Below are 13,931 nucleotides of genomic sequence, written 5' to 3'. Positions count from 1 at the left end.
TCATATACTTTATTTTTATGAAATACTTTAATCTCATTATGTGTCATAAATATATTTTAAAATAATCCTGTAATCAACTTATGGAAAATAAATTGATTATTTCAAGTTATTATTTCATTCAACTTACGGAAAATATTCATCACATAATTGGCAAAGCCATTCCGCCTTGTGGAATCAATCAGGCAGATCAAAGTATTTGAATTCTTTTCAAGTTATAAATGTGTTCTTGCATGTGTGTGCATACTAAGTTGCTTCAGTCATGTCCGACTCTTCGCAACCCTAAGGACTGTAACCTGCCTGTAATCTGTCCATGGGGTCCTCCAGACAGGAGTGCTGGAGTGGATTGCCATGCCCTCCTTCAGGGGATCTTCCTGACCCAGGGATCGAACTCATGTCTCTTACATCTCCTGCATTGGCAGGCTGGTTCTTTACCACTAGCACCACCTGGGAAATCCATAAATATGTTCTATACTTTTAATTCTGTGAACCACCCATACCCCCTTTTCCCTCATTGAACTGTTGAAGATATGCTATATTTTTAGGGCCATTCGGAGTTCCAAAGACAAAACGCAGAAACAAACCCACCAATAATGCTGTCTTGCTAGCTATTGTAAGAAGCAACAGTTTAAGAGATAAAGATTTTCTGTAAGTGGAAGGACCTTCTTCAAAATGGGAAATCATTTTTGATTAAGGTGATGGTGCTTGCTTTGGCAGCACATATACTAAAATTGGAATGATACAGAGAAGATTAGCATGGCTCCTGTGCAAGGATGACATGCAAATTCATGAAGTGTTCCATATTTTTGGAATAAAATAGAAAGCCCAGAGACAAATCCATGCACCTATGGACAACTTATTTTTGACGAAGGAGGCAAGAATACACAATGGAGAAAAGACAATCTCTTTAACAAGTGGTGCTGCGAAAACTGGTCAACCACTTGTAAAAGAATGAAACTAGAACACTTTCTAACACCGCACACAAAAATAAACTCAAAATGGATTAAAGATCTAAATGTAAGACCAGAAACTATAAAACTCCTAGAAGAAAACATAGGCAAAACACTCTCTGACATAAATCACAGCAATATCCTCTATGACCCATCTCCCAGAGTAATGGAAATAAAACAAAAATAAACAAATGGAACCTAATTAAACTTAAAAGCTTTTGCACAATGAAGGAAATTATAAGCAAGGTGAAAAGACAGCCTTCAGAATGGGAGAAAATAATAGCAAACAAAGCAACTGACAAAGAATTAATCTCAAAAATATACAAGCAGCTCATGCACCTCAATTTCAGAAAAATAAACAACCCAATCAAAAAATGGGCCAAAGAACTAAACAGACATTTCTCCAAAGAAGACATACAGATGGCTAACAAACACATGAAAAGATGCTCAACATCACTCATTATCAAAGAAATGCAAATCAAAACCACCATGAGGTACCATCTCACGCTGGTCAGAATGGCTGCTGTCCAAAAGTCTACAAACAATAAATGCTGGAGAGGGTGCAGAGAAAAGGGAACCCTGTTAACACTGTTGGTGGGAATGCAAGCTGGTATAGCCACTATCGAGAAAAGTGTGGAGATTCCTTAAAAAACTGGAAATAGAACTGCTATACGACCCAGCAATCCCTCTGCTGGACATACACACTGAGGAAACCAGAATTGAAAGAGACACGTGTACCCCAGTGTTCATCGCAGCACTGTTTATAATAGCCAGGACATGGAAACAACCTGGATGTCCATCAGCAGATGAATGGATAAGAAAGCTGTGGTACATATACACAATGGAGTATTACTCAGCCATTAAAAAGAATACATTTGAATCAGTTCTAATGAGGTGGATGAAACTGGAGCCTATTATACAGAGTGAAGTAAGTTAGAAAAATACCAATATAGTATGTTAATGCATATATATGGAATTTAGAAAGATGGTAATGATGACCCTATACGCGAGATAGCAAAAGAGACACAGATGTAAAGCACAGATTTTTGGACTCTGTGGGAGAAGGCAAGGGTGGGATGATTTGAGAGAATAGCATTGAAACATGTATATTATCATCTGTGAAATAGATCGCCAGTCCAGGTTTGATGCATGAGACAGGGTGCTCAGGGCTGGTGCACTGGGATGGCCCTGAGTGGTGGGATGAGGAGGGAGGTGGGAGGGGGGTTCAGGATGGGGAACACATATAAACCCATGGCTGATTCATGTCAGTTCAGTTCAGTCACTCAGTCGTGTCCGGCTCTTTGCGACCCCATGAATCGCAGCATGCCAGGCCTCCCTGTTCATCACCAACTCCCGGAGTTCACTCAGACTCACATCCATCGAGTCAGTGATGCCATCCAGCTATCTCATCCTCTGTCGCCCCCTTCTCCTCCTGCCCCCAATCCCTCCCAGCATCAGAGTCTTTTCCAGTGAGTCAACTCTGCGCATGAGGTGGCCAAAGTACTGGAGTTTCAGCTTTAGCATCATTCCTTCCAAAGAAATCCCAGGACTGATCTCCGTTAGAATGGACTGGTCGGATCTCCTTGCAGTCCAAGGGACTCTGGAGTCTTCTCCAACACCACAGTTCAAAAGCATCAGTTCTTCGGCACTCAGCTTTCTTCACAGTCCAATTCTCACATCCATACATGACCACTGGAGAAACCATAGCCTTGACCTTAGTTGGCAAAGAAATGTCTCTGCTTTTCAATATGCTATCTAGGTTGGTCATAATTTTTCTTCCAAGGAGTAAGCGTCTTTTAACAATATTGTAATTAGCCTCCAATTAAAATAAATAAATTAAAAAATAATAAAATCAATTTTTTTAAAAAGGCGATGGAAAAAAAAAAAAAAGGCGATGGATAAGACCTCCTCAAGTTCTTCATTTCACTGGGAAAGGATGCCTCTCATGTTCCATGCTGTGCTCTGTTGATGGTGCTTTAGAGGCTTTGAGTCTGAGGGCGATATTCTAAACACTGGTCACAAACACTGTCCCAAAGACACAGGCACAGATGGGCTGTGTCTTTGGGAAAGAGGTGGAAAACCTAAGTGAATGGGAGCTGAATTTCAAAAATGTCTAGGAATTCTAAAATCCATTTTGGGCAAACAGACGAAGCATACCCAGTCATCTCCGGTGTTTGGGTGCTAAGAGCTCTGTGGAAGAGAAGCCACAGGAGGAAGCTTCGGCTTCCCCCGTCTGACCTGCCACACCCGGTCTGCCGGAACTCTTAGCTCCTGCGATCCCCTCTAGCGCTATTAAAGCTGCTCACTATTTGATGTCGCTGCCCCTGTCTTTTCTCTGCCTAGCTATCAGATAACAGCTCGAAGGTCATCTCTGCCCACCCGCTCCGGGTTAGATTCCACTGACGACTCCCAGCTGGCCCAGAGGCCCCTGACACTGTTTCTTTGCTACTAAGTCACGTCAGTCATGTCCGACTCTGTGCGACCCCATAGACGGAAGCCCACCAGGCTCCTCTGTCCCTGGGATTCTCCTGGCAAGAACACTGGAGTGGGTTCTATTTCTTTGGTCCTTCATTAATCTCCCTTGTCACCCTGCAATCTCTCTTCAGCTTCCCTCCCAAGGAGAGTGGATTCTAGAGATCCTGAAAGCTGTCTGGATTTCTGCAGCCGCACAGCTTAGCACACAAAGGTGCTCAGCAAATATTTGCCGACAAACAGAACTCCCCAGCACGGGAACTCGTTTACTGTTGACCTAATTTCACGGGTCATTCTTCCGCACGTGTAATATTAACTTTCTGGTGTTGCAGATATAAGCCTGTCAGAAAACTTGCAAGTTATTTTAAAGTCTGCGCCTGCAGGCAGAAAACAAACATATGGATACCTAGGGGAAAGCAGGGGTGGGGGGAATTGGGAGATTGGGAGTACCACATACACACTATCACTGCTATGTGTAAAATAGACGGTGGGAACTTACTGCGTAACACAGAGAACTCTACTCAGGGCTCTGCGGTGACCGGAATGGGAGGGAAATCCAAAAGAGAGGGGGTATATGTATACGTATGGTATACGTTGTATGTATAATGATTCATTTTATTATGCAGTAGAAGCTAACACAATACTGTAAAGCAACTATACGCCAATAAAAATTAATTAATAATAAGAAAATAAAAATAAACTTCAAAAAATAAATTGCTAATCCCAGTCAGCTAAATCATGAGTAAAGCATATTTTCTCCATAAAGAAAAAAAAAATAAAGTCTGTGTCTAGTGATAGAAGGAATAGTCTGTCTTCTGGTAAAGAATCCACCTGCAACGCAGGAAACCCCAGTTTGATTCCTGGGTTGGGAGGATCCTCTGGAGAAGGGATAGGCTACCCACTCCAGTATTCTTGGGCTTCCCTTAGGGCTCAGCTGGTAAAGAATCCACCTGCAATGTGGGCGACCTGGGATTGATCCCTGGGTTGGGAAGATCCCCTGGAGAAGGGAAAGGCTCCCCACTCCAGTATCCTGGCCTGGAGAAGTCCATGGACTGTATAGGCCATGGGGTTGCAAAGAGTCGGACAGGACTGAGTGACTTTCACTTCACCAGGAAGATAAAATAAGGAGAAGTTGGGTGTGACTAGGAAAGACCATCTCCACCCCTAGCTGTCAGCACGCCACGAAGCAGATAATAGTGAAGTGACAATGTGGTTCGAAACGCCACTGCTGAGGCAGGACCATCACTGAGCAGGGCTTTGAAAAAAGAGAAAGAGCGCACTTGGCAGAGCGGATGCTGCTGTGCCACCAGCCTCCTCATCAGGCGGAATGTCTGGGTCGCATAGCTCTTCGTGGGTTGGGGTCCTTTCTCCCACCGAGCTCTCTGATCCCTGGAGCTCACCATGTCAGTCGCGTGTTCCAGGATTTGTGTCAGACTTGCCAGGAGCCAGAAATAGTTCAGTGAGATTGTGAAATAGAAGAGTGGATTTCCAAGCATAATCAGCAGCGGATGGTATTCACTTTCTATCCTGTGTGTGGTAAAGGAGAATGCGATGAACTTCTAAATTCTTGGTGTAATTTTTGTTGTTAGTTCATAGGTTCGGATCACGTATGCCTATGCTTCTAGCCAATCAGAAAGCACCGCGGTGAAGGTAACAGGACACAGGTGAGGCCCCGCTGGGCCAGTGTCTTGGTACCATCACTACGGGCTGACCCTCAGAATGACACATGACCTCTCTGGACTTTCGTTCTCACACCTGTAGAACGAAGAGCTTCATCTGAGTGATATCTTACCAGCTCTAAAATCCTTAAAGACAAGGTTGCTCCTTAATAGTGTTTTTAGGGCATTTGTGCTCTACCCTCTAAGAATCATTTCTCATATTGTGGAAGTGTAGGTGGTTAATAAACAATGAGTTGTATTCATTCCCAGCCGCTCAGTTGTGTCTGACTCTTTTACGACCCCATGGACTGTGTAGCCCACCAGGCTCTCCTGTCCCTGGAATGTCCCAGGCAAGAATACTGAAGTGGGTTGCCATTTCCTCCTCCAGGGGATCTTCCCAACCCAGGGACTGAACCGCCTTCTGCGTCTCCTGCATTGGCAGGAGGGGTCTTTACCACTGCAACACCTGGGAAGCCCCAAATAGTAAGTTACTGACTTCTTTTACAATGATTTTTTTTTTTTTTTTTGATGTGGACCATTTTTGAAGTCTTTCTTGCTTCTGTCTGATGTTTCAGGTTTTTGACCGTGAGGCATGTGGAATCTTAGCTCCCTGACTAGGGATGGAACCCCACACCTGGTGCATTGGAAAGCAGCCTTAACCACTCGACTGCCAGGGAAGTCCCAAGTTACTGACTTTTAATTCTGAGTTTTAGGAAGTGAAGTTTCTGTCCTAGATATACTTGCATGTAATGTTTGCCAAAGAAACAAAGGAAGGAGGTAAGCATTGTATGAAGTACACCAGATGTTCAGTGTGCTATGTTCTTCGTGACTTTAAAGACATGAATAGTTCAGCTCACTGAATAAATCTCTACTCTGAGCCAACTCTTAAGTAGGGAATTTTCAGGAAGTGCAGACTCTAGGCCCCTGGAACCACTCCCTCCACTGCAAGCAAAATACTCTTGATTCACAAATGGTTCCCACTTCCCGGGGCTCTGTGTTTGTGGCAATCAGTTAAAAGGAATCGTGTAAATACTGTGGTTTTGCTGCATCTTTTATACATTTGAACATACATGTGACCACAGATTGGAAATCATTGATTGGGTGGGCGCCATCAGTAAGCAGCCTAGAGAATTATTTATCAATATCAGAGTGAATGAGCAGTAAAAAGCAGGGGCTTTTGTAGATGAGCAAAGAGATTTTAAAAAGAGACTTGTATTTTATTATAAAGTGAATGGATAGTGTCAGGAAAGGGTTAGAATTTCTGACCATCTGATCAGAACTTCAGCCCTAAGCCTAACCCCCTCCCAACCCCGTCAGACCTAGACTGGGGTCTCTGAGTCCCTGTGCAGAACTGGAAAGCTCTCTGCCCACATCCTGGGCTGCACTGGAGGAATTCTAGTTTAGTGGAAAAAGCAAATGATTGGAAATAGGCTTCAACAAACTTTCACTGTTCTATGGGTAAACAGAGATAATCAGTCTTCAAAGGTGTTTTCTGCCAGCCAGGAGCTCAATTATAGTGTAGCTGTAATGCCAGAAGTCTGTGCCCTGCACCTACATATTACTCTCTGCACAGATTTTTAACTTTCACAGCTATTCATTAGTTCAAGAGACCTTTGCTTTATATGAATCACGGTTTAGTGGGTACAGAGAAAGGTATTCATTCTACACAGCTGCTACTTTATTGCAACCCTTCCATTCTTCTTTTAAATTACTCTCTGACCTTTGGAAAATGGGACAAAAATTTCAAAAGTTTATTGGAGATTCTCTGAAAAGCTATTACCCTGTTTTTTCTTCTTGATTTATAAGGTGTTCTTATTCTAAAATATAGATACTCACACTTTAAAAGGAGATTAGCTAAAAATAAACAGCATGCATGATACCTTCCAGGGAAAGGATGATAAAAACATCTGTGCTGGATGAGGGAAGCTGACAAAAATCATGACAGAGTGTAGGGTACAAATGTGATGCCCAGAAAATGGGCAAGATTACTGTTCACTGGGGTTCTGGGGTGGGTGGTGCATGGGAGCTTTCAGAGGACAAGGGCAAATACTAAATGAAGGTTTAAGGAACTCATTAGCATGTGGGAAGAAAAATTTTAATGCTGTCTATACCAAAAAGAAATGAAGGAAATTTCCCTTTCCATAATGTTTAATGTACACAATCACATTTGAGCTGCAAGTCATGTGGTTTGATGGTTTCTGAGTTAAGACCAGGTGTTATGCTGGGTCTTATTCCTCCTGTGCTTTCTTTCTGCATGTTTGGGAATAATCAGCTGATTCATGCCTGGGAAAGTGGTTTACTGCATTTCCACATTTTACTTATTTCAAACAATTTTTATTTATTTTGTTTTTAAATTTTTGACAGCACCCCCACAGCATGTGGGATCTCAGTTCCCCACATAGGGGTCAAACCCCCACCTCCTGCATTGGGAGGCAGAGTCTTAACCACTGGACCACAAGGGAAGTCTCCCATTTCCACATTTTCAATAGTAGACTATCTAACATACTTTGTAAAGATAAGGAGTGACCATGAATACTTTTTCTACCATCCAAAGGTTTGCTACTTACTTTGTGGCCAAGTGTTGAAACAGTTGGGAACAGAAAGATGAATTGCATATTTTTTTTTCTTTCGCAAAATAGACAAGAGCTCCAGGTTGTTGACTTTTCTTGTGATGAAAAGTGGCTTTTGGAGTATGCTGCTGAGCAATAATAGGTTCATTGAATTCATCCCTCTGTGGTCAGTGTTGCTGTTGTTGTTCAGTGTTGCTGCTAGATTGTGTTTGACTCTTTGCAACCCCATGAACTGCAGCCAACCAGACTTCCTTGCCCTTCACTAGCTCCCAGAGTTTGCTCAAGCTCATGTCTATTGAGTCGGTGATGCCATCCAACATCTCATCCTCTGTGGTCAGTGCAACTTATTAATAACATGAGGGGAAAAAAAACAAGAGCTTTCTGAAAGAAGCTCATGCTATAGAGAAAGAATTTTGAAAATGGGTCTTGGGAAATGTTACTATCATCGTGTGACTTTCCTTTTGAGGCAAATGGTTTAAATGAATCACTTGCAAAGATTTTAATATTTTTATGCTTAAAAAACTTGGAAACAATATTCTAGTCAGTTTGAAAATTTGAAGCAGAAGAGTTGCAGAGCATTTTGAACCAATTTGTTGAAAACAGAAGAATGCAGCACCTTCTGGTTAGTAAATGAAAACATCTGCAAAGAGGAAAGTGTATCATCTGAATTTCAACAAGTTTTTGTATGCTTGAAGGAAGGGACTGAAAACAGAAGATTTGGGGCATGAAAAAATCACTTCCTCCACCTGGGTTGCAACAGCCTATTAAGACCACATTTGGGAACAGGCTGAATTTAGTAAACTATTAATTTTGTAAATTGAACAACAGTGAATTCTAGATTGTTCAGTCATGAGTGTTCAATCAAATTTTTCAAAAATAATGACATTTAGTAATATTATACTCCCTAGAATTTTAGAAATAATTGCTTATAGTAAGAATATAATTTTTGTATCTTCAACAACTAACCCATTATTAAATTTTCATCCACGTCTTTCAAATTTCTCTCTGCATCTATTTTGTAATATATATGATATTTACATGTCAATACGTGTATTACATGGGATAATATAATGTAACATGTATATGATATATGCGATGATAATACTGCTGCTGTGCTGTGCTCAGTTGTGTCCGACTCTTTGTGACATTATGGACTGTAGCTCACCAGGCTCCTCTGTCCATGGAATTTTCCAAGCAAGAATACTGGAGTGGGTTGCCATTTCCTACTCCAGGGGATCTTCCTGACCCAGGGATCCAACCTGCATCTCTTGTGTCTCCTGCATTGGCAGGTGGATTCTTTACCACTGCACCACCTGGGAAGCCCTAAGAGCATGTTAATTGACTTTCATTCAAATTTAGTCACTAATTTATAAGGAGGACAATTATGAGTAAATGGGAAAAAATTAGATATGTGCCATGCATAATGAAAGGTCATTAAGAATTTGTACATATGTCCTCCAATAAAGTTCCACCTAATCCTTTGAATATTAATAACTTCAGATATGTAGATGACATTATCCTTATGGCAGAAAGCAAAGAAGAACTAAAGAGCCTCTTGATGAAAGTGAAAGAGGAGAGTGAAAACGTTGGCTTAAAACTCAACATTCAGAAAACTAAGATCATGGCATCCAGCCCCATCACTTCATGGCAAATAGATGGGGAAACAGTGAAAACAGTGACAGACTTTATTTTGGGGGGCTCCAAAATCACTGCAGATAGTGACTGCAGCCATGAAATTGAAAGATGCTTGCTCCTTAGGGAACCCTTAGGAGATTCCCTGGTGGAACAGATGGTAAAGTGTCTGCCTGCAATGAAGGAAACGTGGGTTCAATCCCTGGATCGAGAAGATCCCCTGGAGAAGGAAATGGCAACCCACTCCAGTACTCTTGCCTGGAAAGTTCCATGGATGGTCACCTGGTGGGCTACAGTCCACGCGGTCACAAACAGTTGGGCACGTCTGAGCGACTTCACTCACTTCTTGCTCCTTAAAGAAAAGCTATGACCAACCTAGACAGCATATTAAAAAGCAGAGACATTACTTTGTCAACAAAGGTCCGTCTAGTCAAGGCTATGGTTTTCCAGTAGTCATGTGTGGATGTGAGAGTTGGACTATAAAGAAAGCGGAGCACTGAAGAATTGATGCTTTTGAACTGTGGTGTTGGAGAAGACTCTTGAGAGCCCCTTGGACTGCAAGGAGATCCAACCAGTCCATTCTAAAGGAGATCAATCCTGAATATTCATTGGAAGGACTGATGCTGAAGCTGAAACTCCAATATTTTGGCCACCTGATGCGAAGAGCTGACTCATTTGAAAAGACCCTGGTGGCAGGAAAGATTGAAGGCGGGAGGAGAAGGGGACAACAGAGGATGAGGTGGTTGGATGGCATCGCTGACTCAATGGACTTGAATTTGAGTAGGCTCTGGGAGTTGGTGATGGACAGGGAGGCCTGGTGTGCTGCAGTCCATGGGGTCACAAAGAGTAGAACACAGCTGAGCAACTGAGCTGACTGACCTGAATCCTTTAAACGAAGCCGTGGGAGAGACTAATGTCTTCCTAATTTCTGAGGCCCCATCCTTCCAAGACTAGCAGAATCTGGCCGCTCCTTTCAGAATGGCTGATAGCCTGTCATGTCTCTAATACTATGTGTGTGTATATATATTTTATAAGTAACTTGAATATGTATATATATGTAAATATGATTTATTTGTAAATCATATGCATATGATTTAGAAATAAAATAGAAACATTCTTTGAGAGTGTGTGCTCAAAACCATTTTTTTTGGTTGTTCCAAGTGTAGAGACCAAAGGTGAAGAGGAAAGAATATTTATGACGGACTCAGAAGACCCACATCCTATTTCAAGTTCCTCCACTGAGATGTAGTACCTCATACAAGTCAGAGCCAATGGGTGAGGAGCGGGGTTCTTCTCAGAGAGGACTGGTGGATATAAGATTATGTATGCTGACTGCCTGGCGTAGGGCAGAGTAGAGCCTCCAAAACACCAGGCCCATCACCTAATTATCTAGTGAGGACCTGGTGGGAAGAGGGTACAGTGGATTCGCGTCATCTCCTATAGCAGGTGCTGGAAGGACCACCGCTGAACTCCACCTGGGAGCTCTTTGGAGATTTCACATTAGTCCTGGTGACAACATCTAATGATGAGCTTCTTATAACAACGTTTTCTCCACAGGTCAGCTCTTAGGGTATCACAGAGGAGGACTCTGGAATCTATATGTAAACTTAGCAACTATATAAGCCACCCTAACCTCAGTGCTTTTCCCAGATGGACATTTATTGATTTTCATTTCGTTTTCCCATTACCTTTAATTCCTCATGTCCAGAGCATTCTGGAGAGACCAGAAGAACAAGGGGCAGAACCCCAAAAGTTCTGTCAGGCTCCAGACTATATCAGAAGCTAGGAAGAGAGTGAAGTGTGTGCTTGTAGGTTAGAAAGGGCCAGAGATAAAGAATAAGACTGGTCTGAATCAGTGACTTTGAACTTTTGGGGAGTCATCCATTCCTCTGAGAATCTGATGAAATATATGCATATTGTCCCTAGAAAGCACATACATTAAAGTGCATATGATATTTTATTTAAGATTACAGGAAATCACACAACTCTTGGAATCTACCCATTGACTAATTATTCTGCAAGTTCCAGCTCTAGGAATCTCTACATCTATAAATATAGAGAAGAAGAAATTCCTTTCATAAAATCCGACTATTCACATCCTCATCCTGGCATTGCCCTTTTGTTCATGTTCACCCTTTAATTCAGTTTGGCGGCACGGGTGGCAAAATCAAATGTGTTTTATATATGTTCTTAATTTCCACCTGGATCAGTTCATCCCACGAACACCTGGGTAAGGGTTTCTGAAACTATCATGATGCTCACATCAACCTTTCTACTTTGTTTCTCCTTCCTGTGATCTTTTTTAAAAATTTATTTTATTGAGGTATAGTTGATTTACAAAGTGATGTTTCCTTTCTGCAGTCTTGATCATGACTCTTTCAAAGTGTTTCCTTCTTGAAATCTTCTTTGTCAAAATTGGTGTACTTTTAAGTACACCTGTTCAGAAAGACATATGGTATTGAATTTTTTAAATAACTAATGGAAGAGATTTAACATTTATTCGCTGCTTACCCTGAACCAGACACTATACTTGGGTAAGAGGTGTTTATTGAATCCCATCATTATGTCTTATAATGTGACTATTATGTTTGATGTTACTACTTTTATTTTTGGAGATTAAAAAATAAAAACTCAGAGAATTTGAGTAATTAAGGAGTGAATTAGATGCTCAGACTCCTAGATGATAATTCTAGAATTATCCCTCTCCATGGGGAACTTCAAACACATCACGAATCCTTTCTTCGTGTTTTTCCATCTGTAAATTGTGTCTGTCTGCTGCTGACTTTGTATATTCACACAGATGAGTGATTAGTGAGCGGAGGTTTTGACTGTGGCAATACCATCTGTTACCCTGACACAGATCTGAACTTTACTTATTAGTCAGCAAAACTTTTCTCCAGCCCCTCAGCCTCCAACTAAAGTTTTAGGTGTGATGCCCTTCACAGAAAGGAGCATTTAAAGCCACGAGGAAGTCTAATTGGAACTAGCTCCCAAAGTAAGTCATGGAAAAGCCATTCCTGCTCCAAATCTGAAGAAGGAAGTCAACATGAAAAACCCATTTAGAGACAGGTCTGCCAGTTTATTTGGAAACTGCAAAGGGTTGTGTGGTCTGTCTGGGATACGATCAGCTAACAGCACACAACCCTTAAAATTGCTCTGTCGTCGGCCAACAGAGCTAAGTGAAAACATGATGGTTTGAGCAATAAATTTGTCTTAACTTCAAACTTATGCTGGTGAGTTTCAGTCATTTCATTACTAAAGAAAGATTATAGGTGTTTATGCATATTTGTTTCTCTGCTTATGAACCTTAGGAGTAGAAGCTGTAAGTTAATGTAAATTCTCAAGTCTTTACATGATGAGCATAACGCATTGATGGAGATGGCCTTGACAATGATGACACAAATGCTTTTGAGAGGAATTTGTGGATAGCACTCGAGCATTACAAACCCATGGTAGTCGTAGGTGGAAATGATGATAGAACCCCTTGTCACAGAGCCTTTGCACCTGCTGGTCTCTCTTTTCTCAAGGTGCGAGTGCCTGGAGTGGAGTGGGAGACTGGTCATTCTTATTCTGGGTCATATTCTTAAAGATGCCTGTTCTGAAATGCCAGCAACACTGCTGTGACACGGAAAGGTTCTGTGAAACCGTAGTGATATTGCTTACCTGGGACTCCTTAACCTCTTAAAAAGTGGAAACTTGAATTGCACAAATCTTGAAAAGTTTTCAAGTGGCTGTGCACGTGTCAAGGACTTCTCTCTCAGGAGCCGAAGTGATCAGAAAGAGAATCCTTCATTTGTTTGTTTCATGGTGTTCACCGGGGAAGCAGCCAAATGATGTCAGATGGCTCTGGGAGAGTTGTTTCTAGGGGCACCTTTTATTTAGGTGCCTATTGGCAAGGCATCGGGCCTCCCTGGTGGCTCAGTGCTAAAGAATCTGGCTGCCCGTGCAGAAGAGGCAGGTTCAGTCCCTGGGTCGGGACGATCCCCTAGAGGAGGGCATGGCAACCCACTCTAGTATACTCGCCTGGGAAATCCAATGGACAGAGGAGCCTGGCAGGCTGCAGTCCACGGGGTTGCACAAGAGTTGGATAAGACTTAACAACTGAGCATGCACGTTGGCAAGGCATATAGCCCCCTCCTTGCGCTTGGGAACTTAATGGACACATGAAGTTCTTGTTCAATTACAAAGGCACATCGGCTATTGGGAAAGACCCTGGTCAACATAAACAAAAAAGCAGGTATAGCCAGAGCAGAGTGCAGAAGCTATTCCAGCCCTTCAAGAAAGCGTTCCTCTAAGTTGGGTTGGAGGTGACTGAGGTGTCAGTGGAGCCTTTATGTGTGGCTGATTCCCTGCAACACAGTGTGTGATGAGGGTTTAGCATCTTCTTGGCCAGATCTCCCATCACTCCACTCTAGGGCTCTTGGTGATCCACACCACCCTTTCAGGCTGACCATCTCCTTGAAGGACACGAGATATACTGCTGACAACCTTGATAAGGGTCCAATCCAGAAATGTTTCAAACTCAATCGAAGTCGATGTAGGCTCATTTTCAGAAATGACAATGTTTCTGACCATCCAGGTGTTACGGATGATGGTGGAAAGCAGTGATTCCCATAGGAAAGAGCTGAGGGGTAAAGAACAGAGCATTCCAA

The 13,931-nt window shown here is 42.2% G+C and overlaps 1 non-coding gene across 1 annotated transcript; it reads left to right on the top strand.

Annotated features, from left to right (window-relative positions):
- The first annotated feature begins 698 nt into the window (after positions 1–698).
- Positions 699–805, top strand: LOC114117690 (U6 spliceosomal RNA). Its single transcript, XR_003591348.1, has one exon. It is a non-coding gene; the product is annotated as a U6 spliceosomal RNA (small nuclear RNA).
- The last annotated feature ends 13,126 nt before the right edge of the window (positions 806–13,931 follow it).

The sequence above is a fragment of the Ovis aries genome, chromosome 13 (assembly GCF_016772045.2).
Source record: "Ovis aries strain OAR_USU_Benz2616 breed Rambouillet chromosome 13, ARS-UI_Ramb_v3.0, whole genome shotgun sequence".
NCBI lineage: Eukaryota > Metazoa > Chordata > Mammalia > Artiodactyla > Bovidae > Ovis > Ovis aries.
This window is presented reverse-complemented; position numbering and strand designations above follow the sequence as displayed.